This window comes from Vipera berus (genome assembly GCF_964194415.1).
Source record: "Vipera berus genome assembly, chromosome: 4".
NCBI lineage: Eukaryota > Metazoa > Chordata > Lepidosauria > Squamata > Viperidae > Vipera > Vipera berus.
In genome coordinates this window covers 42,385,736-42,406,563 of record NC_138206.1, presented here as the reverse complement: position 1 = coordinate 42,406,563, position 20,828 = coordinate 42,385,736, and positions in this window count along the sequence as shown.

The following is a 20,828-nucleotide window of genomic DNA, read 5'->3' as shown; positions in this document are numbered from 1 at the left end:
GTGTCAAACTCACAATGTCACATGATGTGTTGTGATGTATCGTGACTTTTTTGCCATTGCCGGCAATGGGGTGGGTGTGGCTTCGCTATGATGCACGAGCCAGCAGTTTGACACCCCTGCTTTAGATGGTCAGAATGGGATGAAAATTCTGATCAGAATAGTCCTTGCAAGAAAAATGTCAGAACAGAAACAGGTGATTTCAGAGACTTGCTGCAAAATCAAAGGTTGAAATTTAGGATCACCTCCATACCTTAGGAACTTTATCTACACTGTTTTCACACAAGAAAGTTCATGTTGAAGTGAGTCCCATTCCTCTACTAAATCTTTTCAGTTCCAGAGAATTGAAATAGATTGCAACCTTGGGAAGAATTTTGTCTTCCTCCCTCCTTTCCTTGTTGAATGTATACAGCCTTAAAATAATAAACCTGCAGCACATTTCAGTAGTATTCCCATATATGTCTTTTTGCAGGGATTAAAAATCACTTCTATTATTTTCTGCAGGCATTGATAATATGTAATATTAAAGAATGCTATGAATTGATTTAAACAAAATGAGGGGGGAGGGAATTACGAGGTAAGGTATTAGAAAAACCCTACATTTTTCACTTCATTGCTAGCCAAAGGATACAATGCAGAGACACAAATCTATGCACAATGTAAAATCAATGCTATAACACAAGGAGAAAAATGACTAAAGGGGTTTTTTGGGGGGCCGTGGGGTAAATGATCACAGTATATGATCAGAAATATCATCATTGTACTCTCTAATTCACACATATCTTATGTAGTTTCCTAGACTGTGTTCAGACATTAGAAAATTCTTAGGAGGAGGCCAGCCCACCACAAATAGAACAGAAACACTTCCCTTCAAAACTTTCACTTGGTTTTCGATCACCATAACATTAGTGCACATTTCAGCTGATCATATTTCTACTTTATCAAAATGATTTTTCCTTTTTTATTTCATTAAAGTTCGCTCAACTATTGTTCAGAACTTAATGGAGGTCCAGACACCATGTTGTTTATCATAATATAGTGGCCCACAAGGGTCAATTTTACAATTAACAATTTTACAAGTGTTATTGTTACAGGAACAAAATTTCTCCTTCAAATGGACATTTACTTTTTTGACATATTGAAAGAGACATGATTGAAAGAGGCAACTGCCATTCCTTGACTGATTGTCTGATAATTCATGCAATCAGCTATCCTATAATATTTTATCTCATGTGATCACAAATGTACTTTAGGATTCTCAGTATGGGACTGAAAACCGAAGAGATTTAGTGCATAGCATTAATTTAGGAAGAATCACTTAAAATATTGCAGCCTGTTCTTTTAAACAAAGTTAAGAGTTTTTTTGTGAAAATTGTTAAAATATTCTTCTGCTACAGTGTTGATAAGTTTCAGAATGAAGTCAAATAAAGATCAGGCACGACAGAGTTGCTGGTCATTGATTTCCAGATGTAGTCATCTAAAGTGGAGGTGGCAATTGTATTGTTTATTTTGTTTATTGTTTATTTTCTATCAATTTCATTCTGATTCAGTTTTTTTTAATTTGCAAGCACATCTTATTATTTACCCATGCTTTACATTTTTTCCAATTATCATATATGTATACATAACTACATCACAAAATGTGAAAATATTATGATATCCATATATAGGCAGTCCTTGCTTATTGACTGCCTCCTTCACTGACCAAAGTTACAACAGTGCTTTTCCTCAGTCACAAGATCACCATTACAGTCAGTATTCATTGCCCTCTGTTTGTCTTGTTGGTTTTTTTCCTCTTGCAGAATAGAGAAATTGGAGAGAAGGGATTACAAGAGACTAAGTAGGCATACAATTGAAATTGAGTATGTCTAGTTTAATGAAATGGGACGCGGTGGCTCAGTGGGTTAGGACGCTGAGCTTGTCGATCAGAAGATCAGCAGTTTGGTGGGTCGAATCCCTAGTGCCGCATAGCAGAGTGAGCACCTATTACTCGTCCCAGCTTCTGCCAACTAGCAGTTCGAAAGCACATAAAAATACAAGTAGAAAAATAGGGACCACTACGGTGGGAAGGTAACAGCATTCTGTGCACCTTTGGCATCTAGTCATGCTGGCCACATGACCACGGAGACGTCCTTGGACAAACACTGGCTCTTCAGCTTTGAAACAGAGATGAGCACCGGCCCCTAGAGTTGGAAACGACTAGCATGCATATGCGGGGAACCTTTACCTTTACCTAGTTTAATGAAAAGAAGGATTAGGGATGACATGACAGCAATGTTTCAGTATCTCAGGGATTGCCATAAAAAAGGAGTCAACCTATTCTCCAAAGCATCTGAAAGCTGGACAAGAAGCAATGGATGGAAACTAATCAAAGAGAGAAGCAACCTAGAACCTGTAGATAGGGCTCGCAACTTGGGAGTCCTCCTAGATTCGCGGCTTACTTTGGAAGATCATATAGTGGCTGTGACTAGGGGGGCTTTCACCCAGGTTCTCCTGGTGTGCCAGTTGCGGCCCTATCTAGACCAGGATGCCCTGTGTATGGTCACTCATGTGCTCGTGACCTCTCGTCTGGACTACTGCAACGCTCTCTACATGGGGCTTCCCTTGAAGACCACTCGGAGGCTCCAGCTGGTACAGAATGCAGCCGCGAGAGTTGTCTTGGGAGTTTCCCGGTACTCCCATGTTACACCTTTGCTCCGCGAGCTGCATTGGCTACCAGTTGTCTTCCGGGTGAGATTCAAGGTTTTGGTAATGGTTTTCAAGGCCCTACATGGCATGGGTCCGGAGTACCTCGGGGATCACCTGCTGCCGGCATCAACTTCCCTCCGCCCTGTGCGTTCCCACAGAGAGGGCCTCCTCAGGGTGCCACCGGTCAGAGAATGTCAGCTGGTGGCCCCCAGGGGGAGGGCCTTCTCTGTGGGTGCCCCGGCTTTATGGAATCAGCTGCCGGTTGAGTGTTCTGAACCAGCCTGCTACCGGCACTGCAGAAAAGGCAGGGACAACCCCTTTTACAAGAAGGCAAGAGGCTGGAATTACGCCTGCCAAATTTATTACCACAAAAACAAACGGAACAAGACAAACCAAGAAACAGGAGCTTTGAGAAACATGAACTATCCAAGCGGTTGCCTTCAGCAAACCAGCCCTCCCACACATTCCCCTTATATAGAGTTCAGGGTGTGGCTTCTCTGTGCCTCCTTCCGAGGAGCCCCATTGCCTTCCTCTGTTTACTCCTAATTGACTGCCTCCTGCGTCGGGCATCCTTGAACAGGGCCAGCTGTGGGTCATCTTCATCCACACTGTCAGGCTCACACAGCTGGGTCTCCATGGTGACCAAGTGGGAGGGGCCTGGCTGAGGGCTCTCATCAGCAAGATCTTCAACCCCCTCAGCAAGGTCTTCAACACCCCCCTCCTCCTCTGAGTCGTCCGACCCAACTGCCAAACCCACAGGCTGACCCTGAATCACAACATTGAGCTCCGGATGGCACCTGACCTTCGCTCCTTCCGACACGGTCTGAAGACCTAGCTATTTGAACAAGCCGGCCTGGCCTGATGGGGGATGTGTTGGGGTTTTTTATTGTGGATTTTTATATTACTATCTATTGTTCTAGCTCGGGCTCCTATTTAATTCTTTTTTAATTTTTGTACTCTGTATTTTTATATGTGCCCTGTTCACCGCCCTGAGTCCTTCAGGAGAAGGGCGGTATACAAATATAATATATATATATATATATATATATATATATATATATATATATATATATATATATATATATATATATATATATATATATATATATATATAGAGAGAGAGAGAGAGAGAGAGAGAGAGAGAGAGAGAGAGAGAGAGAGAGAGAGAGAGAGAGAGAGAGAGAGAAATTTCCTGACAGTTAGAACAATTAATCAGTAGAATGACTTATCTCTGGAAGTTGTGGATGCTCCAATACTGGAAGTTTTTAAGAAGAGATTAGACAACCATTTGTCTGAAATGGTATAGGGTTCCCTGCCTGAACAGGGAGTTGGGCTAGAAGATCTCTAAGGTCCCTTCCAATTCTAGTATTCTGTTAGTACAGATTGAAAGAAATGCACTTACATTGGAAGCTGCCAGTGTCCGTATATTGTCCTTCCCTATTCTGTTCCTGCTTACTCTCTTCCTCTCCAGTGTAAATGCAAATAAGAATTGCCTGCATGATAATTACCAGCACCAGGTTGACTATTCCAGGGGAGTGATTAGGAAGCAAACAAAAGCCAAAAAGTGTAAAACTCCTTAGTCTTTTTAGTTCAAAGCTGGCTATCCCAGAGCCTTGCTAAGGGAAGAAAGAAAAGCATAGTCAATCAGGTGATTGTCTTCTTAGAAAGTACTTCATTTATCAACAGAGTTGCCAGTCCCAACTGTATTCAGTAAGTGAGGGCTACCTGTATAACTGCTGTGGTTTTCTTAAAATTCAGGAAGTACAATTACTTTAAAATGTGAACAACTTTTTTTCCTATCAAACGTAAGGATAAGATTCAAGTATTTTTTTCATTTACAATATGTTGTTCCTAGACAGATAATTTTAAAGCTCGTTTTATGTTCATTGCTACCTTACCTAAATTAAACAATTTGGGGCAAAGTAACCATTACGTGAACTGCCTTTCAGACAATGAGAGCACGTGCAGGCAATTACAATGAACATCATTATCTCCCATCAATAACTTGAAGAAGAGAAAACATTCTCATGAAAAGACACAGCTGCTTTAAGAAAATGCTAATGGCAATAGCATCAGCATATCTTTTTTGACCTTAGATCCAAAGAGCTAAAGAAACTTGTTAATAATATCTTAAGATAGTGTTTGAAAAGACTCCAATAAAATATAAGCACAAAATAAAAGTATATGCATTCAAATATAAACATGTTTTTTTAAAAAAAGAAACTCATTCAAAATAATTACAATCATAAATAAACAAGATATGTCATGTAGCTAAAATAATTAAGCTAGTGTAATGAAAATTTATGAGGCCATGTAAGGAAAAAAAAACCTCCTTGCCTAATGCTAAAAAGACATGGAACATGATATCAAAAGTATTCTGTGAGGGCAACCATCTTTCTCTGTCTACTGGCTTCTTACTCTTCATGTTATTAATAACAAACCCTTGCAATTATTGCTGCCTGAATTTTTTAGTGTAGTGGATATGAGGCATGTCATCTTCATCCATTATAATAGGGAGAAGATGTCAATTGCTATGGAAGTTTTCCTTGGCTTCCTTTCACCAGTTTGCCCCACATAAAAAGATTGTATACTTCACTAGAAAGTCTTTGTAAACCAAATCATGAGATCCACCAGAAAACAGAAGCAGAAAGAGAAAAATAAAAATAGTTTTTTTTTATTTCCATCCAGCTACTTTCATGAAATTACAATATTTCTTTTTTGATATTGTTTTTCCGGCTATAGCTCCTTCCCCATGCATAAGAACATCAGTGACAATGCAGAGGGAGGATATGAGTTACTATGTGATTGGGATTCAAAGAAGCCAAAATAGTCAAAAGTTGTATATCTATAGTATGCTTTCTGTTCCTTCACCTAATCACTTGTTCCACAAAGCTTAAATTAGTTCACATATCTAGGGGCCCTTCTATCTGAATCAAACACAATGTATCAGTTATCCCTCATGCTCCCTGTTATGTATTCAGTGCAGGCATCTGCATAGCAACAGCCACTAGGGGGCGTTGACCTGGACGGTTTTGGCGGGAACCTTAGTTTCAGTGGGAAACCTAGGGCCAACCCCATTGGCTGGTCACCTACCTGGCTAGGTATTTAAGAAGGCCAGGTAACCCTCGTTCCTCAGTACGCTACCCCCCCAATAAAGAGCTGAACACGTACTCCGGCTGGGGTCTCTTCCTTGCATCGGACCCACTACATTACATTCCCCCTTTTATCTCAGTCCTTATTTTACCATTCTTGCTCCAGATACCAGTGCCAGAAAGTACTTTCAGATCAAACAGGCAGCTTTCATGAAAGCTCTTGTAAATCATCAAATCAGGAAGGTAATTTCAATAGAGTGGATGAGGTAAAGTGAAAGACCTTTGCTTAGATGATAATTGCACACTTCTGACCCAAGGTATTAGTCAAACATTTGTGAGAGACAACCATTGGCACAGGCAATTATATTTAATAATGCTTAATTATAGAATCATAAATATTCAGGATAGAGAAGACCCCATAGGTCATGTAGTTCCTTTCCATCAAGGCAGAATACTTTCCTGCTGAACATTTCCTACCATACTGCCTTCACACTAATGCAACATGTTGTCAGGAGAGTTGATTTCTACCTAAATTTTCCATTTCTTAATTTATCTTTATACCTGTTCATTCTGCATTAAGCAATTCCTCACTTTCCCAAGTGTTTAAACCAATCAAATATTTGTAGATGATTAGAATGCTTCTCTTCAGATGGTGCTTAGCCAAACTTTACATATTTATTTAGCTCTTTTAATCTTCTTTATAGGCAAATCCCAACTGTTTTGTAATTATTTTGTTGCTCTTCTTTGATCTTTTTTCTGGTTTCTATCTCTCTGAAAATGAGTTGGCCAGATTTATATGCATATGGATGATTGTTTTCTTCCTTTTTCTTAAAAGGACACTCAGTGAAGAAAAGGTTGAATGCATCTTCACATTGATCATTGAAACTAGCCTTAGTATTTTATTTGGAGGACACTGTTTTGCATTTGTTGCAATATGTGTTCTGTTATTGTGAAAAGAAGGCAAGGAAGTGCCTATTTTAGAAGTCTATTTTATACCCGCTCCTTTTTTGGGGGGGTGTCAGGGAGCAAGAGTCTATTTCTTAATAAAAGCTTTCTTCAAAATACCTTTTACATAATATCTATTACATAGCAGGACATTCTGAGAGCTGTTGTCCAAACACATTTGGACAGCACAAAGTTAGGAAATCTGATCTATCAGATTGATATAAAGTGATTTGAAACCAAGGAAAAGCCTGCTTGATCAGTCCAGAATTCTGTTTAATCCTGCCTGTTGTTTTCTATCACGGTCGGTCAGATGTTTCTGGGAAGCTGATAAACAGGATATAAATAGAATTATCTCTTCCATTTGGAAGCACCCTGCACTGATTTTTGAAACAAGAATTTAGTGACTCTGGTTAGTAAGTGCATTTCTTTCTTTTAAAAAAAATCTCACCTTACTTCTGTCTATAGTTAGATAATACAGTTCATAGTTCCCAATTACTGCTTAACTTCAACAGGAACCCTGCTTCATGTAATTTTAAATTTAAACATGTGGGCATCATCATCCTTTTATGTCTGAATCTAATCTCCATTAATTTGTATATATATATATATGTGTGTGTGTGTGTGTGTGTGTGTGTGTGTGTATGTATGTATATATATGTAAATTTTTTGGATTGCTAACAAAGAATTAAAGGGAGACTGATATGGCCATTTCAAACTCATTTGTTCTCATCAGTCAGCCATACCCTTCTGAGATTCGAACCTGGGCCGATTGCACATTAGGCAGTTGTTTTAACCTCTAAGCTGACTGATGAGAACAAATGAGTTTTTTAGCAAGCCAAAAAAAATATTACACAAATATGAGCTGCCACTGCTGTGGCTACTGCCTGTGGATGGCCTTGGGTTAGGCTGAAACAGGAAATAAGATTTGTCCCATGTTTGGGACCTAAGCAAGTGCATTCTAAATACTTAACAAACATTTAAAACATATATATCAGCCTCCCTAATTCTTTATTAGCAATTTGAATAATTTGCACAAATAATAAGCTGTCATAAGTTGACTATATCCTGTAGATAAGCCTTGAGACAGGCCAAAACAGGAATGAAAGAGTTAAGTAGCAAGGTGCTTTCAAAAAAGCCTTGACAAATACTTAACATATATTTGCCTTGCCTTCTAGCTAATAAAAAGCGAGAAAGAACCTGTGGCTCAGGAAGTTAAAACACTGTCTAATATATAATCAGCCCAGGTTCGAATCTCAGATAAAGGGTATAACTGACTGATGAGAACATAAAGAGTTCGAAATGGCCATCTCAGCTTCCATATATATATGGGTTAGGACGCTGAGCTTGTCGATCAGATGGTTGGCAGTTTGGCGGGTCGAATCCCGAGTGCCATGTAACAGAGTGACCTGTTACTCGTCCCAGGTTCTGCCAACCTAGCAGTTCAAAAGCACATAAAAATGCAAGTAGAAAAATAGGGACCACTACGGTGGGAAGGTAACAGCGTTCCACGCGCCTTTGGTGTCTAGTCATGCCGGCCACATGACCACGGAGATGGCTTCGGACAAGCACTTGCTCTTCGGCTTTGAAACGGAGATGAGCACTGGCCCCTAGAGTTGGAAACAACTTTTACCTTTACCTTTTATACATATATACATGTACATGTACATGTGCATGTACATGTGCATGTACATATACACACACACACACACACACACACACACACACACACACACACACACACATATATATATATATATATATATATATATATATATATATATATATATATATATATATATATATGTAGGTCTAGAGTCTCGGGTTTCTTCCCACGTTCCTTTCATCTTCAGAAAGTTGTGGCGACGTTTCGACGAAATCCCATCCGTCATCATCAGGCCGGAGTATTCCTCCTGCTGCTTTCAGGAGCAATGCGTGGTCTGTCTGTTCCTTTCCTTCCAACTGCCGGTGGGGCTGTGTTCCGACTGGGTGGAGGCGTGGCTGCTTTCTGATTGGGTGGGGGTGTCCTCCGACTGGGTGGAGGCGTGGTTGTCTTCTGATTGAGTGGAGGCGTGGCTGTCTTCTGATTGGGTGGATGTGTGGTTGTCTTCCGATTGGTTGGAGGCGTGGCTGTCTTCTGATTGGGTGGGGTGTGTTCTGAATGGGTGGGGTTTTTTGTTGTGTCGTAATATCCTGAGTGTTGTGATTTGGTGTCTTGAGGAGTGGGCTGTGTAGTGGCCTCCAGAGCTTTGGCTTGGCTCCGAGTTCGAGGATCCGCCATGCATCTCTGGTATGGGTCAGTCAGGTTCGTGTGTGCGTTCTTCTGCTTGGGTGATAGCACTTTTGCTTGACTTGTTCTGTCTTCTGTGTGGGAGAGTTTTTGTTCTGGGTGTGGATGAGTCTTGCTGGGGCTGGTGGCATTTGGGGTTGTTTGTTGGTTTTTTAAATCCTTGTTTGCTGAAATTCGTTTGTCTATCAATGCTGGTTTCCAAATGGCATGTAGGCGGGAGGTGTCGTCTCGCTTGTTCATACTGTCTGGGTGATATATATATTGTGTGTGTGTGTGTAAAATAAATACAAACTAATGTAAATGTATAACATTATTGAAATGTGCTTTGTTTGCTTGTTTGAAGTTAGAGAATAGCACAAAAGAGCCTATGTTCTTTGCCAAATATACCAGCTTCTGACAGCAAGGACAACTTCAGAAGTTCTTCAATACCAGCTCCTAATGCTCAAGCATAATACTATGAGAAGATACAATCCTTTGGGCATGTTTTTTTCCCCCTCTATCTCCTATCATCACCTGTTACTTGCACAGCACTTATAATTTTCTCAGCAATTTGATGCCATGTATGAAGGCTTCAGATAAAATAATTAAATATTTCATCTTGATATGTTGCAAGGCAACATAGTATATATAATTCTCTTTGAGTTTCTTTAAGAATTATATGTTCATAATTCTGGTCCAAAAATATTTATTTATTTATGAAATTTATTGGCTTACCATTAGGTAACTAATACCATGTATATATATATTGTGTGTGTGTGTGTAAAATAAATACAAACTAATGTAAATGTATAACATTATTGAAATGTGCTTTGTTTGCTTGTTTGAAGTTAGAGAATAGCACAAAAGAGCCTATGTTCTTTGCCAAATATACCAGCTTCTGACAGCAAGGACAACTTCAGAAGTTCTTCTATACCAGCTCCTAATGCTCAAGCATAATACTATGAGAAGATACAATCCTTTGGGCATGTTTTTTCCCCCCCTCTATCTCCTATCATCACCTGTTACTTGCACAGCACTTATAATTTTCTCAGCAATTTGATGCCATGTATGAAGGCTTCAGATAAAATAATTAAATATTTCATCTTGATATGTTGCAAGGCAACATAGTATATATAATTCTCTTTGAGTTTCTTTAAGAATTATATGTTCATAATTCTGGTCCAAAAATATTTATTTATTTATTTATTTATTTATGAAATTTATTGGCTTACCATTAGGTAACTAATACCATGTGGATCAAGTCACTAACATTGCTTTAAACAATCTTTTAAGGGCATTTATTGGCCCATATTGATTTCTCACATTGGTTACTTGTATTGGTTTATGTATAATGTTAATTTTCTATTATATGATCCATCTATTATGAAAACTAAGCAATTTTGTTTTTCTTGCATAATTAAACACATCAATACAATCTTTTTTCAATCTTGCATCTTCCATGTATACTGAATTTCATGTGTAATTGGGAACTATGGAAAATGAGCCCAAAACTAGAGACACCCATCAGGAGAAAGTTGATATTTATTTTAGGGGTTAAATTTTAGCAATTTTAGCAATGAACTGTTGCTAGCAATTTGTTCAGAATCTGAAAATCCCCTTTAATCATTTGTGAATCATTCTATTTATGAAAAGGAAAAATGTGATAATGGTGGTAAAAGACTACTTAATGTTTTATTTAAAGCATTTCACTTGAACAATAAAAATACCTCTATGGTTAAGCAGTATACAGTATTCAATTTTTTTTTTTAAAAAAGTACAAATAACATTAGCACTAACTTTTCTTTTCAAGCAATTTATTGTACCCTTTCAGACTGACAGCATTGAGGATGGTTCCATCTATTGGAAATACTCTGATACTGCACCATTAAAAATGTCCCACTTTAAAATATTTTATAGGGATATATATACTACACATGAGGTTTTTAATTTAGATACATATAGCCTTTTCCTCATTGCTCACATTCATTCTTCTAGGTATGCCCTATTGACAGGAAATACTTTAATAATATATTCATTATTTCTTATAAGTACAGTGCCAAGGGAATGTTCCGAATTGTTATCGCTTCTCCTCTAGGTTGCAGTATATTTGATATTACGTGTAGGGAAAAAAACAGTTGGACCAGTCACTTCTCCCTTACAGTCAATGATGCACAACCTCCCCCATCCCATTTTTCAATATATTCTAATGTGATTGAGTTGGACTGATTGCTTATGTGCCATCAGATTGGTGAAAACTGTTACCGGTCACATAGACAGACCTTTTACAAGATGATCTGTCGAAAACCTGACCCTTCATTCTTTCTTTTCTTTTTTTTTTTTATTGAAAAGTTTTAAAAATACAGTTTTCCTTTAAGAAACCCCCTTCCCCCTCCCTCCTCCCCTCCCTACCTCCCCCCTTCCCCCCCCTCCCCCCCTCCCTCCTCCCCCCCACCTCCCCCCAACCCCCCTCCCCCCCGGACTTCCCAGAGCTAAATACAAGGTATATATATATAAAAAAGCAATCATAAACAACCATATACTAACAACTATAAATTCTAAAATCCATCACTCTCTAACTTATATAGGATCAAACAAAACTTAGCATTATTAAATATATATAGAAGACAAAATAAAAAAAAGAAAAAAGAAAACGAAAGAAGACTTATTCAAATGCTAGATAAAACTTCTTGACCCTATACTTATTCTGGATAAACTCAATCCATTTTCTCCATTCCATAATATAATGTTCTTGCGAGTAATCTTTCAAATAGGCCGAAATCTTCGCCATCTCTGCCAAGTCGGAAACCTTTAAAATCCACTCTTGTATAGTCGGCAGTTCCTCTTTCTTCCAATATTGACCTATCAAAAGTCTTGCTGCCGTAACTAAATTCAACATCAACTTAGAGTCCACAACTGTAGCGTCAACAATTATTCCCAACAAAAAAAATTGCGGACAAAACTTTATCCTCCGTTTAAAAATCTTCTGCATATTCCACCAGACTTTTATCCAAAAAGCCTTGACCTTTTTACATGTCCACCATATGTGAAAATATGTTGCCTCTTCATCACCACACCTCCAACATTTAGGCTGATAATTCGGATACATACTTGCAAGCTTTTTAGGATCTAGATGCCATCTATAAAACATTTTGTAAAAGTTCTCTCTTAAACTTTGAGCTTGAGTGAATTTTACATTCCTCACCCAGATCTTTTCCCACGTGTCCATTGTAATAACTTCCTGAATGTTTTGGGCCCATTTTATCATACAATCCTTAACAAGCTCTGTTTCTGAATCGATCTCTATCAATGCAAGATATATCCGTTTAATATGTGCTGGTCCTTGATTTCTAATTTGCTTTATCAAATTTTCATCAGTCGTTGCAAATCCATTTTTTTGGTCTTCTTTCCACCTGGCCTGTAACTGAATATATTGAAACCAAGTCTGAACAACCTTCTCTTCTCGCAAGAAACTATATGATTTCAAGCACCAAATATTCCTTTCCAAACTTAAAATTTCCTTGTAAATAGTCTCATCATGTTTGAAACCAGCATGTATATTTTCTATTGCGTGTTTTGGGATTGCCCACAATGGTATCTTGCTGCTTAACTTATTTCTATACTTCTTCCAAACTCTCAGCAATGCCTGTCTTAAAATATGCATCCTAAACACAGTATCTACCTTCTTATCATACAACAAATATGCATGCCAGCCAAACAACAGATCATGGCCCTCAAGATTTAATAACCTCGATTGTGTCAAATTAATCCAATCACTTATTCCTACTAGTGCAGCAGCTTCATAATATAATTTAAAATTAGGCATTTTAAGGCCACCTCTCTCACGAGTATCCTGCATAATCTTAAGTTTAACTCGTGGCTTTTTCCCTGCCCACACAAATTTATTGATACCACGCTGCCATTCCTCCAAGTTAGAGTCTTTCTTAAGAATCGGTATCATTTGAAATAAGAATAAAAATTTGGGCAGGACATTCATTTTCACTGCTGCAATCCGTCCCAACAAAGACAATTGCAATTTTTCCCAACTCTCCAGTTCTTTTTGAATTTTCCCCCATAACTTTTCATAATTATTTTTATATAGCTTTGTATTAGAGGGCAACAAAATCACCCCCAAATATTTAACCCTTTTAACAATCTCAAATCCAGTTAATCCTTCTAGGAGAGCCTTCTGCGAAACTGTCATATTTCTAGCCAAAATTTTAGTTTTCTGTATATTTACTTTAAATCCAGAAACCTTCCCATATTGTGTTATTATCTCCATCAGGTCCACAACAGAGTTCTCTGGCTGGGTCACTGTAACAACCAGATCATCTGCAAATGCTCTCAATCTGTAATCCTGATCTCCAACTTGTATCCCCTTAATTTTTTCCGAATTCCGAATCTTAACCAATAATATCTCTAATGTTAATATAAATAACAAGGGCGATAGCGGACACCCTTGCCTTGTGCCCTTCTCAATATTACATACTGTTGTCAAACTATTGTTAACTATAATTCGGGCAGTTTGTTTTTGGTATAATGCCCTAATCGGTTGTAAAAAATTTTCCCCAAAATCCATTTTGTCTAAAACTTTCAACAAAAATTGCCAGTTCAATTGATCAAAAGCCTTTTCAGCATCTAAAAAGATTAGCGCAGCAGAGATCTGGTTGTGCCTTTCCAAAAACTCTAACACATCAACTATATGTCTCACATTAGTTTTCATTTGTCTTCCACTAATAAACCCCGTTTGGTCCCCATGAATCACCTGTTGCAGAACCCTCATCAGTCTATTAGCCAAAACCTTAGCAAATATCTTATAATCTGTATTTAAAAGCTTAAAAGAGAATGTTAAAGAAGATTTAAAGCAGCTGATCTCTGAGGCTCTCGAAGGGGTATTGAACCAGCCAGCATCTGAAATAAGAGCAGCTATGGATAAAGTGTTTCGGGTGAATTCATGGATTGCCAGACAGAGAAAGTTGCCTAGAGATGTGGTGGTTTATTTTGCAAAAAGAGAAACTAGAGATCAAGTTATACAAGCTGCCTATGATGCTAAGGTTGTGATTGCTGAACAAGAAGTCTTGGTTTTAAAAGAAATTCCTCCAAGGATTTTAAGGGGAAGAAAGGACTATACATTCCTTGTGCAAGAGCTCAAGCAAAGAGATATAAGGTTCAGATGGGAGATTCCAGAGGGGCTGATGGTGATGTATGAAGGTAAAAGGTATAGGCTGATTACTGTGAAACAAGCACGTGATTTCTACAATAATGTCTTAAAAGCAACCCCATTAACGCTCCTGGAAGCTGGAAAGGGATCTGGAGAAGAAGAACAACAAGAGGAGGAAACAGAGGAAAATGGTGCTGGAGGAGATCAAGCTACAATCTCTTTGGATGATCCTAGAGAGCAAAGAGTGATGCGTGCTGCTTTAAAACGAGCAAAGAAAATAAAAGAACAAGATCAGCAAAAGTCTTCAGATTCTTCACATCGCATTCATAGCCAAGCTGTGGGAGGAGCACGGCCTAAAGTAACCAGTCCTATCAAAGCTGTGGTCCAAGAGCTTCTCGAGGATATACATGGCAACTAAATTTTTAACCTGGAATGTTAATGGACTAAACTCACCGCAGAAGAGGAAGAAAGTTTTTCAATATTTAAAACAATTTAAGATAGATGTTATATGCCTGCAAGAAACGCATATTAGAGTTTTGGATCAAAAGTATTTATTGAACTCGAGGCTGGGTACGCAATTTGTTGCTTCTGCAGAGAATAAGAAAAATGGAGTGGTTGTTTATGTTAAAAGTGCCTTAACAGCGGACCTAATTGAAGCAGATAAGCATGGAAGATATGTTATGATCGAGCTGTTGTTTGAAGGTAAAAAGACGCTTTTAGTTGGATTATATGCTCCAAATCAACAACAAGCTGACTTTTTTAGTTTACTTCATACAAAGCTTACCCAGTTGGATTATAAATCCTTTATTTTTATGGGGGACTGGAATGGAGTTATGGATGTACAGTTGGATAAGGCTGGAGCCTTTAAACGCATTCCAAGTCACGCTAGACTGCCTAAATCTTTTTTTGAAATGAAGGATGACCTGGAACTGCGAGATATTTGGCGTGAGAGACATTTGCGGGAGAAGGATTATACATTTTATTCTGATAGACACCAATCTTTTTCGAGGATTGATTTTATTTTGTTGACTAATGATCTTCTTTTGACTAATGATCTTCCTGAGAGATTCCTGAGAGATTCCAAGCGGCGCTGGGGTCTCCACCTGCCTCCATTGCTCACAGCTCGGCGGATGCCTTAGTGGAAGCCTGGGAAAGGGCAGCCACTGAGGCACTCGACCGGGTTGTACCCTTGCGGCCCCTGACCCGGCGCAGATCCCAGCGAGCTCCATGGTTCTCCGCGGAGCTCCGGGAAATGAAGCGTCGGAAACGGGGCCTAGAGAGCTGCTGGAGGTCCAGCCGATCTGAACCCGACCGATTGCGGTTAAGAACCTACATTAGGTCTTATCTCGCTGCGATGAGGGAGGCGAGGTGTAATTACTTCTCCACCCTCATCGCGTCCGCAGATAATCGCCCGGCCGCCTTGTTTAGGGTGACTCGCTCCCTTCTTAATCAGGAGGTGAGGGAGGATCCCTTGCAGGGTCGTGCCGAGGAGTTTGGTCAACATCTGTCGGATAAAATCGCTCGGATTCGGACCGGTTTGGACTCCAGCTGGGCAGAGTCTGACGATCAGGACACGGGCGGTCTTGTCAATGTTATCTGGGAGGAGTTTGATTCTGTGACCCCTGATGAAGTGGACAGGATTATGGGGAAGCTGAGTTCCACCACATGTTTATTGGACCCGTGCCCTTCTTGGCTGGTTTATGCAGCTAGGGAGAGGACACGAGGCTGGCTCCAGGCGGTTATATCTGCTTCTTTGAGTGAGGGTTGTTTCCCCACCATCTTGAAGGAGGCGGTGGTGAGACCTCTCCTCAAGAAGCCTGCCTTGGACCCAGCTGTATTGAACAACTTTCGTCCAGTCTCCAACCTTCGCTTTCTTGCGAAGGTTGTTGAGAGTGTGGTGGCGCATCAGCTCCCTCTGGTCCTGGATGAAGCGGATTATCTGGACCCTTACCAATCGGGTTTCAGGCCCGGGCACAGCACGGAGACGGCATTGGTCGCTCTGGTGAATGATCTCTGGAGGGCTCGGGATAGGGGGTATTCCTCTGTCCTAGTCCTATTAGACCTCTCGGCGGCTTTCGATACCATCGACCATGGTATCCTGCTGCAGCGTCTCAGGGGATTGGGAGTGGGAGGCACGGTTTTTCAGTGGTTCTCCTCCTATCTCCTGGGACGCTCGCAGTCGGTGTTGGCAGGGGGGCAGAGGTCGACCCCTAGGACTCTCGCTTGTGGAGTTCCTCAGGGGTCGGTCCTCTCGCCTCTCCTGTTCAACATCTATATGAAACCGCTGGGTGAGATCATTCGTGGTTTTGGAGTTGGGTATCATCAATATGCTGATGATACCCAACTTTTTATTTCGACCCCAAACCACCCCAGTGATGCCCTCGCTGTGATGTCCCGTTGCCTGGAGGCGGTTCGGGTCTGGATGGGGAGGAACAGACTTCAACTCAACCCTGACAAGACTGAGTGGCTGTACATTCCGGCTTCCCGAGACACCTGGGATGTTCCACCTCTTTCTATGGGGGGTGAGCTTTTACCCCCTGTGGATAGGGCTCGCAACTTGGGAGTCCTCCTAGATTCACGACTCACTTTGGAGGATCACATAGTGGCCGTGACTAGGGGGGCTTTTGCCCAGGTTCGCCTGGTGCGCCAGTTGCGGCCCTATCTGGACCGGGAGGCCTTGTGTACGGTCACTCATGCGCTCGTGACCTCTCGCCTAGACTACTGTAACGCTCTCTACATGGGACTTCCCTTGAAGACTACTCGGAGGCTCCAACTGGTACAGAATGCGGCCGCGAGAGTTGTCTTGGGAGTTTCCCGGTACTCCCATGTTACACCTTTGCTCCGTGAGCTGCATTGGTTACCAGTTGTCTTCCGGGTAAGGTTCAAGGTTTTGGTTATGATCTTTAAGTCCCTACATGGCATGGGTCCGCGATACCTCGAGGACCACCTGCTGCCGGCGTCGACTCCCCTCCGCCCTGTGCGCGCCCACAGAGAGGGCCTCCTCAGGGTGCCTCCTGTCAAGGAATGTCGACTGGTGGCCCCCAGGGGGAGGGCCTTCTCTGTGGGTGCTCCGGCGTTATGGAACCAACTGCCGGTTGAGCTCCGGATGGCATCAGACCTCCGATCCTTCCGTCGCGGGTTGAAGACCCATTTATTCGAACTAGCGGGTCTGGCCTGATGGGGGTACTTGGGTTGTTTATAGGTTTGTTTTATTATTCTGGTTTTAACTTGGGCATTAATTTAATTATCTTTTAATGTTTGTACTGTTGTTTATATTTATGCCCTGTGAACCGCCCTGAGTCCCTTTGGGAGAAGGGCGGTATAAAAATCTCAATAAATCTTAAATCTTAAATCTTTTGAGAACTAAAAAGGTGAAAATCTGCGCAAGAATTATCTCTGATCACAGTCCAGTGTGGTTGGAGATTGATAAGGAAAGAGGAGATAGACGCTCATGGCGCGTAAATGAGAATTTGTTTAGAAATCAGAGAAATGTGGAAGAATGCAAACAGCGGATGAAGGATTTTTTTGAGATGAATATGAATAAGGGTACCTCTATGGATATGGTTTGGGATGCTAGCAAGGCCTATATGAGAGGGGTGTTGATATATATGAATAATAGACATAGACGTGCAGTGGAAACTAGAAGGAAAGAACTGGAGAATGAAATAAAGGAAAAAGAAAAGGCTTTGATTTTGAACCCAGAGGAGCTGAAGATCAAGGAGGCTATTAGACTGTTACGAGGACAATTTGATAAATTAATGGCTGATCAAGTGGCGACCAATCTGCGGTTTGCTAGGCATAATACTTTTTGCAATGCTAATAAGCCAGGCAGATGGTTGGCTTATAGACTGAGGAAAAAACAAAGGGCATCTAATATAGATAAGATTGAGCATAAAGGAAGGGTTGTGTATCAACAGAATCTTATTAAGGATGCCTTTGTGGATTTTTATTCGAAATTATATACTAAAGAGGACATTAATGCAAAAGATATTGATACGTATTTGGAGAAGGCTAGCATCCCGGTTCTTACGCAAGTACAAAAAGAGGGGATTAACCAACTGATTACAGAAGAAGAAATTTTTACAGCTATTAAGGAACTGAAGGTGGATAAAGCACCAGGCACTGATGGCTTGACTGCGGCCTATTATAAAAACTTACAATTAGAGATGATAAAACCGTTAAAGGAACTGTTCCAGACAATCCAGAGGGGGGGAAAGGTGCCCCCGTCTTGGAGAACAGCTTTTATCTCTTTGATTCCGAAGGAAGACCAGGATGCTACTTTAGTTAAAAATTACAGACCGATATCGCTGACCCTTCATTCTTTCAACAGTGCATGCATTACTGTTGTAACCAGGTCCACCCAATTTGTTGCTGGTCATCTTTTTCTGTCTACATTTTCCAGAAATATGGATCTCAATGTAAGTAGTTCTTGGTTTAATGTGTCCAAAATATAATAATATGACCCTGGTTATTTGTGCCTTCAGTGAGAACCCTGGAATGATTTGTTCAATGATCTATTTATTTGTTTTTGAATATCCCTGGTATTCGCATGAATCCTCTCCAACAACAAAGTTCAAAAGCATCAATAGTTTTTCTATTCTACTTCTTCAACATCTAAGTTTCCACTGCCATAGAATGTTACATCTTTAATGTCTCATCTTTAGAGCCTCCTCAATATACTGTATAGTCAGGATATGGGTAACTGATTTGGCTTTCTCAATCATCCAATATGTATCAGCATTATGTCTCTCATTCTGTAATATTTTCTAAAAATTGAGTATCTGCCATCACTTTCCATGTAGGGTTTTAATATACATGGTGCTTTAGTTACTAAGCAGGCGAGACAGCGAGTTAACAATCAACTCTTTTATTTAGAACCAGGCAAAGAACAAGGGAACAAGACATCTATTTATACTGACAGCTGCCGGCGGCTTGACCAATCAGGGGTGAGTCTGTTCCCGCGCCGTAGTCTCCGCCAATCGGGGCCGTCCGGTTTTGACAGCTCGGAGCTGTCATCTGTAGCGCGTGTTGAACTGTCAATTGTTGGCGCTTGCGCGGTTTCGCCCGGCAGCTTTTGACAGCTGTCAAAAGCTGCCGCGGTTTTACCTCAGCCCTGTAACTTCTGTTTAACTCAATATAATAATAATTAGTAAATACACAACACCCCTTCCCCCTCCCTCTGATTGAGTTGATTTTACCCCAACTGTTTCTTTTTTGGGTTTCCCCATTCGTAGTCTTTTAGGTAGGTGGGAGGTTTCTTTAGTCTCTCGGAGCGCCGGGGGGTTGTCTCGGTTGGATGTTCCGTTTCCCCTGGGGCTTCTCGGGTTGGCTCCGGGGGCAGGGGGTTTGGCTCCGCCGGTTCCGCGTTGATTGGGGCGGGGTGTTGAAATGGTATGTTCCGATCGGGGGAGCTTTGTCATGCCAGTCTTTGCGGCGGTGCTTCTGTCAGCATTTCGTCGTCACCCCTTCCCCCTATGTTTTGAGGACTGCGTTGGCGGAGTTGGTCTATGTGTCTGCGGATATGTATATTTTGTCCAATGTCAATGATGTATGACAAGGGGCCTGTTTGTTCGATGACTACCCCTTGTGTCCATTTGTTCCCTCCCCCGTAGTTTCTAGCCCAGACAGCTTGCCCTGTGTTGAGAGTTCTATGTTGGAGGGGTGGCTCTGGGTCTGGAGGGGATCTGTCTGGGTGGAGACGGTCCAGTCTGGTGGTTAATCTTTTGCCCCAGCGAAGCTCTGCTGGGGACTTCCCGGTAGTTGTGCAAGGTGTGGTGTGTTGGGACAAAAGAAATTGTGCCAGTCTTTGGTGCCAGTTGCCGGAGATGATCTTGCGCAGTGCCTCCTTGGTTGATTTTACCATCACCTCTGCCAAGCCGTTCGTCGATGGGTGAAATGGAGCCGTGGTGGTGTGCCTAATAGAGTTCGCCGTTGTGAAACTCTGGAATTCGTAGGAGGTAAATTGGGGGCCGTTATCGGAAACTATAACATCAGGGAGCCCATGTGTGGCGAATAATCCCCTTAAAACTTGTATTGTGGCTGAGGAAGTTGTGCTGGCTACTGGCGCCACCTCTAGCCATTTTGAAAAGCTGTCTACGACAATTAGGAATGATTGTCCCTGGAATGGACCTGCATAATCTATGTGAATGCGAGACCAGGGTGTCTTTGTAGTTTCCCATCTATGTATGGGAGCCTGTGGCTGGGCGGCTCTAACTAGCTGGCAGGAATAGCAGCCGGCTACGTGTGTTTCAATGTGTTTGTCTAAACCAGGCCACCAGACATAGCTTCTGGCCAGAGCCTTCATTTTGACGGTGCCCGGGTGCCCTTCGTGGAGGCTCTCTAGCACTTTGAGTCTGTGTTTGTCAGGGATGATTACCCTGCTGCCCCATAAGAGACATCCCTGATGGGTGGATAATTCCTTTTGTCTTAAGATGTAAGGTTGGAATTGTGGGTCCTGGGGTGAGTATTGCCAGCCCGTCGTGACATAGCCTAGGACTCTGCCTAGGATTTTGTCCGCAGCGGTAGCTGCGGAGATATCTTTGACAGACAATGGGCATTCTGGCAGCTCTGAGATAGCCAGTATTCTTCCAGCTGGTGCTGGGTCTGGGTCAACTATTGGTTGGGGCAGTCTGCTCAGGCCATCCGCATGGCCCATGGTTTTCCCTGGCCTGTATTCTAATTT